Here is a 12,548-nt window from a genome sequence, read left to right on the forward strand (position 1 = left end):
ACCTTGCTGATATCTGGGATCCACATCATTGTCAACGTATAGTCAATTAACGAGATAATTGTACAATGTTTTTTGAGGATTTGTTCAGAGGAGCATGCTATAAACTGGGTTGTGCGGTCTCTGTGGACCGTCTAACAACATGACTAGCCCAGCAGTTTTTTCTTTAGGAAAATAGGTAGCCCACTATTTCTTTTTGAAGAATACCCAAGCTAGGCCTATTTGTTTTCTCCGACTTAGTGGGCTGCAAATCTTTCAAGATGAGGAGGGATGCATTCCAGCCTGGTCAGAGAGTATGGGCAGTAAATCATAAAAGTAATATGAAAGGGGTTACAAATTCCAAAAAAAATAGCAATTGGGCAATTGGTTTCTTTTTTGTTTTTGTTCTTCACTGATATTTTATATTTCATTGGATTTTAAAATAACATAGTATTACTTTATTTTAAAATTTGATTTAGTATGGCTACTAATTTTTGATTAAAAATATTTTGTTCCCCAGCAAAAATATGCACATTTTAAAAAAATTGCATATTTTTTAGTTCAAATTTTTAACTCTGGTACTGACCAGAAAACGGACATCAATTCTAAAAATGGAAAATTGTTGGGAAACGTAGCATGCAATTTCAAAAAAAAATCCTACGCTCAGGCAAGATCTATCTAGGTGATGCATATCAATGAGAGGGGGAGAGTGTGTCTATGTACCCCCGTAGACCGAAAGCGGAAGCGTTTGACAACGCGTTGATGTAGTCGAACTTCTTCTCATTCCGACCGATCAAGCACCGAACGTACGACACCTCTGATTTCCGCACACATTCAGCTTGATGACTGCTACCTCTTGAGCTTGCGTTGGTTTTCCCTTGAAGAGGAAAGGGTGATGTAGTAAAGTAGCTTAAGTATTTCCCTCAGTTTTGAGAACCAAGGTATCAATCCAGTAGGAGACAACACACAAGTCACCGAATACCTGCACAAACAATCAACAACTTACACCCAACGCGATAAAGGAGTTGTCAATGCCTTCATGGTCACTTGCGAAAGTGAGATCTGATAGAGATAGATAAACGGTAAAGTAAATATTTTTGGTATTTTTGGTTTATAAATTGGAAAGTAAAGATTGCAGTTTAAAGGAATGACAACAAAATTGGCAAGTTGACGGGAAACTAATAGATTCAATATGATGGAAAAGAGACTCGAGGGCCATAGGTTTCACTAGTGGCTTCTCTCAAGATAGCAAATATTATGGTGGGTGAACAAATTACAGCCGAGCAATTGATAGAAAAGCGCATAGTTATGACGATATCTAAGGCAATGATCATGAACATAGGCATCACGTCCGTGTCAAGTTGACCGAAATGATTCTGCATCTACTACTACTACTGCACACATCGACCGCTATCCAACATGCATCTAGAGTATTAAGTTCATAAAGAATGGAGTAATGCATTAAGTAAAATGACATGATGTAGAGGAATTAACTCAAGTCCCATCTTTTTATCCTCGATGGCAACAATACAATACATGCCTTGCTGCCCCTACTGTCACTGGGAAAGGACACCACAAGATTGAACCCAAAGCTAAGCACATATCCCATTGCAAGAAAGATCAATCTAGTAGGCCAAACTAAACCGATAATTCGAAGAGACTTGCAAAGATATCAAATCATGCATATAAGAATTCAGAGAAGGACCAAATAATATTCATAGATAATCTGATCATAAATCCACAATTCATCGGATCTTGGCAAACACACCGCAAAAGAATGTTACATCGAATGGATCTCCAAGAACATCGAGGAAAACATGGTATTGAGAATCAAGGAGAGATAAGAAGCCATCTAGCTAATAACTATGGACCCGTAGGTCTGTTGTAAACTACTCACGCTTCATCGGAGAGGTAATGGTATTGATGTAGAAGCCCTCTGTGATCGAATCCCCCTCCGGCAGGACACCGGAAAAGGTCCTAGATGGGATTTCACGGGTACAGAAGATTTCCATTGTGGAAAAGTGGTTTCGTGGCTCTCCTGGATGTTTTCAGGGTATAAGAGTATATATAGGTGAAGGAACTAGGTCTAGGGAGCTATGACGGCCCCACGAGGTAGGGCGGAGCACCCTACCCCCTGGGTCGCACCCTCCGGCCTTGTGGCCGCCTCGTTGCATCTCCGACTTCATCTCCATGTCTTCTGGTTTCCTTTCGGTCAAAGAAAGATCATCGCAAAAGTTTCATTCCGTTTGGACTTCGTTTGGTATTCCTTTTCAGCGAAACTCTAAAATAGGCAAAAAACAGAAACTGACACTGGGCCCTCATTAATAGGTTAGTCCCAAAAATAATATAAAATAGCATATAAATGCCTATTAAAAATCCAAAACAGATAATATAATAGCATGGAACAATCAAAAATTATAGATATGTTGGATACGTATCAATGGCGTCCCTCAAACTCTTCATCCAACAGAGTGTCGAGGAAGTAGATGAGTTCCGTTAGTACGGCGGCGTGGTGACGGTATGGTGAAGTGATCCATGTAGGGATTCTCCTAAGAACTAAGAAAATATGACCAGAGGCGTAAACTGTGACGCCCCCAATTCGACCGTACACAAATCATACACGCAAATGTGTACGATCAAAATCAGGGACTCATGGGAAGATATCACAACACAATTCTAGACACAAATTGAAATAAAACAAGCTTTATATTACAAACCAGGGGCCTCGAGGGCTCGAATACAAAAGCTTGATACACAAGAGTCAGCAGAAACAACAACCTCTGAGTACAGACATAAGTTCAACAAGACTGCCTTAGGAAGGCTAGCACAAAAGCAACACGATCAAAGAGGCCTCTTGCCTGGGACCACCTAACTACTCCTGGTCGTCGGCGGTCTTCATGTAGTAGTATCTGTTGGCGGTGGCATCTGGCCCCAGGGATCCACCATCTGGTTGCATCAACCGGAAAGAAGAAAGAAGGGGGAAAAGGGGTAGCAAAGCAACCATGAGTACTCATCCAAAGTTCTCACAAGCATCATATCTATACTAAGTATGCATTGGTATCAAATGGAAGGTTTGTATCTGTGGACTAAACTACAGAATGCCAGAATAGAGGGGGGAGGCCTAGCCTATCGAAGACTAGCATCTTCAAGCAGCTCCGAGCATCTCGCAACATGTAGAAGAGTAAAGAATAGCATTTTAATATTTAACAAACATGTTGTAGAAACAACGCCCAGAGATTCTTTCTCGACTCCTTGCGAGAAATCAATCCCGGATCCACATATCCATCACATATCTCAAGTATCCATTTCTAGTTATACAAGATCAGGATATAAGTCTGAACGTCCGTTACCGTGGACACGACTATTAATAGATAATCTTCCCTGCAGGAGTGCACCAAGTTACCCAACACGCTTGATTACTCTGCCCGGACACACTTGTCTGGGTCAATGCCCGACCTCTAAAGATCAACATGTCGCAGCCCTACCTAAGCTCAGCAGAGAGGTCCCCGCTGGTCTACATCCTAAGCACTCCAGGGTCTTGGGCCCATCGCCTGCAGCACTCCGGGTCATTGCGAGCAGGGTGGATACCAGCACCGCCTCGGATGGCCAGGACAATCGGATCGTGCCGTGATGTATACTATGCAACCTTCTCCTTGTAGACGTTGTTGGGCCTCCAAGTGCAGAGGTTTGTAGGACAGTAGCAAATTTCCCTCAAGGGAATGACCTAAGGTTTATCAATCCGTAGGAGGTGTAGGATGAAGATGGTCTCTCTCAAGCAACCCTGTAACCAAATAACAAAGAGTCTCTTGTGTCCCCAACACACCCAATACAATGGTAAATTGTATAGGTGCACTAGTTCGGCGAAGAGATGGTGATACAAGTGCAATATGGATGGTAGATATGAGTATTTGTAATCTGAAAATATAAAAACAGCAAGGTAACTAATGATAAAAGTGAGCGTAAACGGTATTGCAATGGAAGGATACAAGGCCTAAGGTTCATACTTTCACTAGTGCAAGTTCTCTCAACAATAATAACATAACTGGATCATATAACTATCCCTCAACATGCAACAAAGAGTGACTCCAAAGCCACTAATAGCGGAGAATAAACGAAGAGATTATGGTAGGGTACGAAACCACCTCAAAGTTATCCTTTCTGTTCTATCTATTCAAGAGTCCGTAGTAAAATAACATGAAGTTATTCTTTCCGTTCAATCTATCAGAGAGTTCATACTAGAATAACACCTTAAGACACAAATCAACCAAAACCCTAATGTCACCTAGATACTCCATTGTCACCTCAAGTATCTGTGGGTATGATTATACGATATGCATCACACAATCTCAGATTCATCTATTCAACCAACACAAAAGTATTTCAAAGAGTGCCCCAAAGTTTCTACCGAAGAGTCAAGACGAAAACGTGTGCCAACCCTTATGCATAAGTTCATGGGCGGAACCCGCAAGTTGATCACCAAAACATACATCAAGTGGATCACGTGATATCCCATTGTCACCACAGATAAGCACGGCAAGACATACATCAAGTGTTCTCAAATCCTTAAAGACTCAATCCAATAAGATAACTTCAAAGGGAAAACTCAATCCATCACAAGAGAGCAGAGGGGGAGAAGCATCATAAGATCCAACTATAATAGCAAAGCTCGCGATACATCAAGATCGTGCCATAGAGAGAACATGAGAGAGAGAGAGAGAGATCAAACACATAGCTACTAGTACATACCTCAGCCCCGAGGGTGAACTACTCCCTCCTCGTCATGGAGAGCGCCGGGATGATGAAGATGGCCACATGTGAGGGATCCCCCCCTCTGGCAGGGTGCCGGACCGGGCTCCCGAGAGGTTTTTGGTGGCTAGAGAGGCTTGCCGCGGCGGAACACCCGATCTATTGTTCGCTTTGATGTTTTTAGGGTATATGGGAATATATAGGCAAAAGAAGTCGGTTAGGGAGCCTCGAGGGGCCCACGAGGGTGGAGGGTGCGCCCAGGGGGGTGGGCACGCCCTCCTATCTCGTGGCCTCCTTGACTCTTCCCTGGCTTGCACTCCAAGTTCCCGAGATTGCTTCTGTTCCAAAAATAACTTTTCCGAAGGTTTCATTCCGTTTGGACTCCGTCTGATATTCCTTTTCTTCGAAACACTGAAATAGGCAAGAAAACAACAATATGGGCTGGGCCTTCGGTTAGTAGGTTAGTCCCAAAAATGATATAAATGTGTAAAGTAAAGCCCATAAACATCCAAAACGGGTAATATAATAGCATGGAACAATCAAAAATTATAGATACGTTGGAGACGTATCAAGCATCCCCAAGCTTAATTCCTGCTCGTCCTCGAGTAGGTAAAGGATAAAAACTGAATTTTTTATGTGGAATGCTACCTAGCATAATTCTCAATGTAATTTTCTTTATTGTGGCATGAATGTTCAGATCCAAATGATTCAAAATAAAAGTTCATATTGACATAAGAAATAGTAATACTTCAAGCATACTAATCAAAGCAATCATGTCTTCTCAAAATAGCATGGCTAAAGAAAGTTATCCCTACAAAATTATATAGTCTGGCTGTTGCTCTATCTTCATCTCACAAAGTATTTAATCATGCACAACCCCGATGACAAGCCAAGCAATTGTTTCATACTTTTGTAATATCAAACTTTTTCAACATTCACGCAATACATGAGCGTGAGCCATGGACATAGCACTATATGTGGAATAGAATGGTGGTTGTGGAGAAGACAAAAAGGGAGAAGATGGTCTCACATCAACTAGGCGTATCAACGGGCTATGGAGATGTCCATTAATAGATATCAATATGAGTGAGTAGGGATTGCCATGCAACGGATGCACTAGAGCTATAAATCTATGATAGCTCAACAAATGAAACTAAGTGGGTGTGCATCCATCTCGCTTGCTCACTAAGACCTAGGGCATTTTGAGGAAGCCCATCATTGGAATATACAAGCCAAGTTCTATAATGAAAAAATCCCACTAGTATATGAAAGTGACAACATAGGAGACTCTTTATCATGAAGATCATGGTGCTACTTTGAAGCACAAGTGTGGTAAAAAGGATAGTAGCATTGTCCCTTCTCTCTTTTTCTCTCATTAATTTTTCTTTTTTTTCTTTTTCATTTTTTTGTTTTTGGGCCTTTCCCCCCTTTTTTATTTGCCCTTTCTTTTTTTTCTCTTCTTTTATAAAGTCTGAAGTCTCATCCTGACTTGTGGGGGAATCATAGTCTCCATCATCCTTTCCTCACTGGGACAATGCTCTAATAATGAAGATCATCACACTTTTATTTACTTATAACTCAAGATTACAACTCAAAACTAGAATAAGATATGACTCTATATGAATGCCTCCGGCGGTGTACCGGGATATGCAACGAATCAAGAGTGACATGTATAAAAATTATGAAGGTGGCCTTGCCACAAATACAATGTCAACTACATGATCATGCAAAGAGCAATATGACAATAATGATGCGTGCCATATAAACGGAACTGTGGAAAGTTGCATGGCAATATATCTCGGAATGGCTATGGAAATGCCATAATAGGTAGGTATGGTGGCTATTTTGAGGAAGGTATATGGTAGGTGTATGGTACCGGCGAAAGTTGCGTGACACAATAGAGGCTAGCAATGGTGGAAGGGTGAGAGTGCGTATAATCCATGGGCTCAACATTAGTCATAAAGAACTCATATACTTATTGCAAAAATTTACAAGTCATCAAAAACAAAGTACTACGCGCATGCTCCTAGGGGGATAGATTGGTAGGAAAAGACCATCATTCATCCCCGACCGCCACTCATAAGGAAGACAATCAAGAAATAAAATTGTGCTCCAACTTCATCACAAAGCGGTTCACCATACATGCATGCTACGGGAATCACAAACTTCAACACAAGCATTCTTTAAATTCATAATCACCCAACTAGCATGACTTTAATATTACCACCTCTATATCTCAAAACAATTATCAAGTATCTAATTGATCATAGTATCCAATTCACTTTCTATGATAGTTTTTATTATACCCAACTTGGATACCTACCATTCTAGGACCAATTTTATAACCATAGCAAATACCATGCTGTTCTAAAAGACTCTCAAAATAATATAAGTGAAGCATGAGATACAAGGTGGGGGTCACTGATGGATCACTAACCAACCTATACTAAGCAGTTTAGGATAAGCAAGTAAGGTACAATAGCAGGTAAAAAAGTAGGCTATGCATCAGAATAGGAACAATCAAATACAGTAGTAAAATCTAATGCAAGCATGAGAGAATGGAATGGGCGATATTGGATGGTCAAAGGGGGGCTTGCCTGGAAGCTCCGCTGAAAGGGTAGAAGGGTCGTCGGTGACGTAGTCGATCACAGGGGCATCAACAGCGGTCTCGGGGTCTACCGAAAATAAGAGGGGGAAGAAACAATAAATACACGCAAACATATGCATAACAAGACAGTAAGCGGTGCTAGAGGTGTTCTAACATAGTGCTAGGCGATACTGGCGAAAGGGGGAAACATCCGGAAAAGTATTTCCGGTTCCGGACGTCTGACAGACAAATGAACCGGATGGAAAAGGTTCGACGTTTGCTAAGCTAGGGACATGTGGCAGACGAACGGACCGCGTGTTTAGATTCGTCTAGTCATTCTGAGCAACTTTCATGTACAAAACATTTTTCATCCGAGTTACGAATTATTTTATATGAATTTTCAAAGTTTTAGCAATATTCTAAAATTATTAATAATTATTAAATTCGACAGAAAACAAAAAATGATGTCAGCATGAGGTCAGAGTGATGTCAGCAGTCAACTTTGACCTGTTGACCAGTCAAACTAACAAGGGGTTCCCACTGTCATAGAGTGTTAGCTAACTAACTTAGTTAGCTAGTTTAATTAGGCAGGTTAATTAAGTTAAGTTAATTAACCTAAATTAACTAAGTTAATTAATTCGTTAATTAATTGATTAATCTATTTACTTAATTTTAATTCTTTTTTTGGATAGGGTCATGGGGGCCCACGACCAGCGTCACAGGGGGCAGCGGGTGGAACGGGTGCGGGCGGGGCGTAGCCCGCCCGGGCGTGGGGCGAGGCCACCGGGCGGCGGGGGAGCCCGGCGAGGGGAAGGGGCGGCCAGGGGCGCGACCCTGGGCGACGGCGAGCACATGCGCGGCTGGAGGGGGCGCGGGCGCTACGGCGCGGGGTAGTGGGGAGCTAGGCGGCGGCGCAAACGAGAGTATCAGGGGAAGATGGCAGCGGGCGGCTACCAGCAGGAGGCGCGAGGCGCGCCCAGGGTGGCAGGCAGAAGCAACAGTAGCCAGCGACAGGGCCTATGAGCAGCGGCAGTAGCAAGCAGCGCAACAGCAGCGGTGACGAACAGGGACGCGCGCGTAGGCGGGGCTAGCGGGGCGCTGCCGGTGGCGAGCCATGGTGGGACAACGGCAAGCCGCAGGAAGCACGACGAGGCGTGGCGAGGCACGGGTGGCAGCGACAGTGGCGAGTAAAGCAAGGCTACGGACATACGCAGTAGCGCAGCGGGCGGGCGCGGCTGGTCGAGCGCGAGACAGGAGGCACCGGGCTAGCGCACGGGCGTGGTTGGGTCGCGAGGCGCGTGCGGCGACCGCGGCAGGGTACATGAGTAGAGTGGGGGAAGGAGAGGGGAGGCGCAAGCGGCGCGTTGGGTCACTGCCAAGCTGTAGGGAGGGGGCAGTGGGCTCGATATGGCATGGGGTGGCCGGAGTCTGCGACGGCAAGGCTAAGGGCGTCGGGGATGAAGAGGTTGAGGGCACTGTCGGTGGGGACGAGGCGGTCCAGCGACTGGGGCTTCGGGGAGGAAGGCGAGGCGTCCGGCGAGTGACGGGCGGCAACGGGGAGGAGGTCCGGCGAGGTCAAACGGCGTCGGTGCCACCGGGGTAGAGACGAGGGCCGTCGGGCGGAGGCGAGGGGGATCTCCCGATCCAAATCGAGGGAGCGAGAGGGAGAGGTGGATCGGGGGGAGTGGGGTGTAGCAGTTTGGGTCACGGGAGTGGGTGGGGTTTATGGAGGCAACGGGGTGGGCCTGCCTGTGGGGGTGGCCGACTAGGCCGGCGGGGTCGAGGCCCGATGGGGAAAGGGGGGTCCTTTTCTCTAATTTTGTTCCTTTTATTTCCTATTAAAAGGATAGCTATTGTTTTGGATGGAAACAAGGCATCAAATGAATTTTTTGGAAAGTGAAACTTAGGAAATAGGTCAAGCACAACATTGTGGTGTTGACTAAAAAGTTTCAGGGCCAATGGAATTGTTCAAGCATTTTTAGAAAATAAAAAGGCCAATTTTAAAAGTTGCTAGACCACTAAATAAATTTTCAGGGGCACCTGGGAATCCAAAAGAGGTTTGTTCCACATGACAAATATCCAGGGATTATTTTCCATACTTAGTTTTTGTGTTTGGCAAATTAGAATTTTTGACTTTAAATTTGAGTTTGAATACGAACAGTGATTTGGATCAAGTGAGGATTAGCAACAACAATTTGATGACATCGCACAATTAGCAGGGGTTTACTGTAGCTTAATTATCCGGGCGTCACAATTCTCCTCCACTACAAGAAATCTTGTCCCGAGATTTTAAGGGGCGGAGTAAGGGGGAAAGACTCGGAAAGGACGAAGCTCAACACACGATAGGTACCTGGGGATATCTCGGTGAACATGGCATAGAGGCATCTCTCGAGTTGAAATTCAACAAAGTCATTGAGAGCAAGGTAACTAGGAGCAATAAGAAGCTTCAACCGGGTAGGCAATCGCTCGATGTCTGACATAGAGTGTGAGAGGGGTTCAAATCATCGAGAATAAGTATGGCATCTGATACCAGAAATGATCACAAGAAGATGGCTCGTGAATTACATACAGAACCAAGCATGAGGAACAATTTTCGAAGACAGGGATGTACAAGAGAGTCAGGTTTTGATCCTGTGGAACTGTGGGTTACCGGCCCACCATGTGGGTTAAAAGTAGGAAGAGCATTGATTGCAAGGCATGTCAGGGCATAGACTGTAAATTATGTTGGCAACAACGTCAGTACCAAGGGCGAGGGACGAAGAGAACCATTTTCCTGCTCGTTAAAACAAGGCGGACCAATAGGCTAAGTTCTCGTCCATCAGTGGTTACCAGAATGTCATCAACATTAGTTACAAGGTCTTACTGACAGAGTTTGTACATGGAGGTGTTTACATAAGTAGGGAGTTATTACTGCTCAGATATGTTAGGTTACAAGAAACGTTAAACAAAATAATGGAAAGGAAAATGTAGACTCATCGGTGTTCTCGAGTGTCTAACAACTCGGAACCTGTGGAAAATTTGAATCGGCGAGAAATAATAGTTGATGAAGAACTCATAAGAAGTTATGTAGTTCTGCAATATTCTCGAGATACTAGAGAGTAATACTCGAAGGTAGAACAAAATAGATGTTGGATAGGTCAAAAGATCTGCAGAAGACAAGTACTTTAACTTGTCCGAGAAATGGATTCAAGGAAGAACAATCATGGTTGGAACCACAGTTGCAAAGGACCAAACATAGATACAAGATGAACTTATCACAAGGGGATTATTATTACTACAAGAAGCTTCCATGATAAGTTCCACATCAGGTCCTTGGGCATGAACACAAAGGTTCAAGGTCGACTCCCACTTCTCTAATGCATAACTTTTCATTCACTTCTTGCTTTCGATGAAGTTGCATAATTGAAAATTTATTCAAAGAAATGCTAGTAGATATAACCTGCATAATCTTCGGGTTCACACAGATTAGGGAAGCCATAGATTTAACCCATCGGGGCATCTTAGGAACATATCCCACAAACTTTAGGAATGAATAACTCAAGCTCGGAAGCGGAGTATGGTTGACAAGAGCAAGGATACAATTTACCAAAGGCATTATGTATCCGAGGAAAGGCTCACAAGGTTACTGAATATGAAGGACGATGTTGGATAAAACCCAACAAAGGATCTGGTGGTCCACAAGGGATCTGATGTGAGCATTGATACTCAACCAGAAGAAGAGAGAATGAAAGGAGATTAAATTATAGAAACAACTAAGTAATTCAAGGCTCAAATGCAATGGAAATATGATTTCCAAATTAAGGGACCAGAAGCAAACACTTTGATTAAGGATGGATAAGTTGAATAGGCTCAGAATGACAATCAATCAAGGCTTGATTCACCGCACACCAGCTCATGTCCGGTGTGACATCTGAACCAAGGGAATAATTTTAAATAGGACTGATGATCGCGAGCATTCACAAACAAATCGAACCAAATGCTCAAAATTATGATGACAAAGGATGCTAATGAGTATTGCTAGACATTTGGAAGTAACCATAACGCAAGTAGATAAATATTCGCAAAGCAATACACTACAAAAAAAGACACATCCGTGACATTTTGGGCCGAACAATTTTTTTTCCTGTCATACATATGACACTTTTATGACGATAATTGTGACAAAACCCGGTATCATCATAGATGTGGTGGGCTCCTACTTCTATGACAAAAACTCATGATAGAAAATGGGCTTTTCGTCCTGGTGGGCCGAAGACGCAGCTGCATGACATTCTTTGGGTCGTCCATGACGGAAAAAACTGTGGTAGAAGCGAGGGCGAGGAAAATTTTGGGGAGTTCCCGGTTACGGTGGGAGGTCGGGGGCCGAGAGATGCACGTTTCTCTCATACATGTATGCGCGTATGTGCGAGGCGTTGGCTCTAACTGAACCCGAGAGAGGCGTTGTGCTCTAACTGAACCCGAGCGATTGCACTGCAGGCTACGCATTACTGAACCCGAGCGATCGATCGATGGCTGTTAACTGAACCCGATCGAGCGATTCCTTTGCTACTGCTGCTAACTGAAGCCGATCGATTGGATGAATAGTGAGTGTTGCGGGGGGGGGGGGGGGGTTGGATGAACAGTGAGCAGTGGTGTTGCCTTTGGATGAACAGGACCCCATGGTGTGGAGGGCTGGATGGACAGTGGACGGTGGAGGGGTTCCTGTGGAGGGGTGGTTGAACAGTAGCCGGTGGAGTAGCACGCAGTGGAGGCTGGATGAACATGAGCCCGTGGAGGCTGGAGGAGGTCAACGGTAGCCCGTGGAGGCTGGAAGAGGTCGACGGTGGAGATGAATAGTATCTCGTGGAGTCCCGTTTTGCGGTACGCCACACCTCTCCCGATGAACAGGACCCCCGTTTCGACCGTAGCGCTCCAATACAAGTCTGTTTCGTCCGTTTTGCGGTACGCCACACCCCTCCCAATCAACAGGACCCCCGTTTTGACCGTAGGAGGTCCGTTTCCTCTGTTTTGCGGTACGCCACACCCCTCCTGATCAACAGGACCCCTGTTTCAACCGTAGGAGGTCCATTTCCTCCATTTTGCGGTACGCCAGACCCCCCTCCCCCAATCAACAGGACTCCCGTTTCGAACGTGGCCGGTCGAACACAAGGCCGTTTCCTCCGTTCTGCGGTATGCCAGGCCTCGTTTCCATCGCCTGTTCTGTCCAAGCCCTCCCAATGAACACGACCACGCATTCCAT

Source organism: Triticum aestivum, chromosome 3B, assembly GCF_018294505.1.
Source record: "Triticum aestivum cultivar Chinese Spring chromosome 3B, IWGSC CS RefSeq v2.1, whole genome shotgun sequence".
In the NCBI taxonomy this organism is placed as follows: domain Eukaryota; kingdom Viridiplantae; phylum Streptophyta; class Magnoliopsida; order Poales; family Poaceae; genus Triticum; species Triticum aestivum.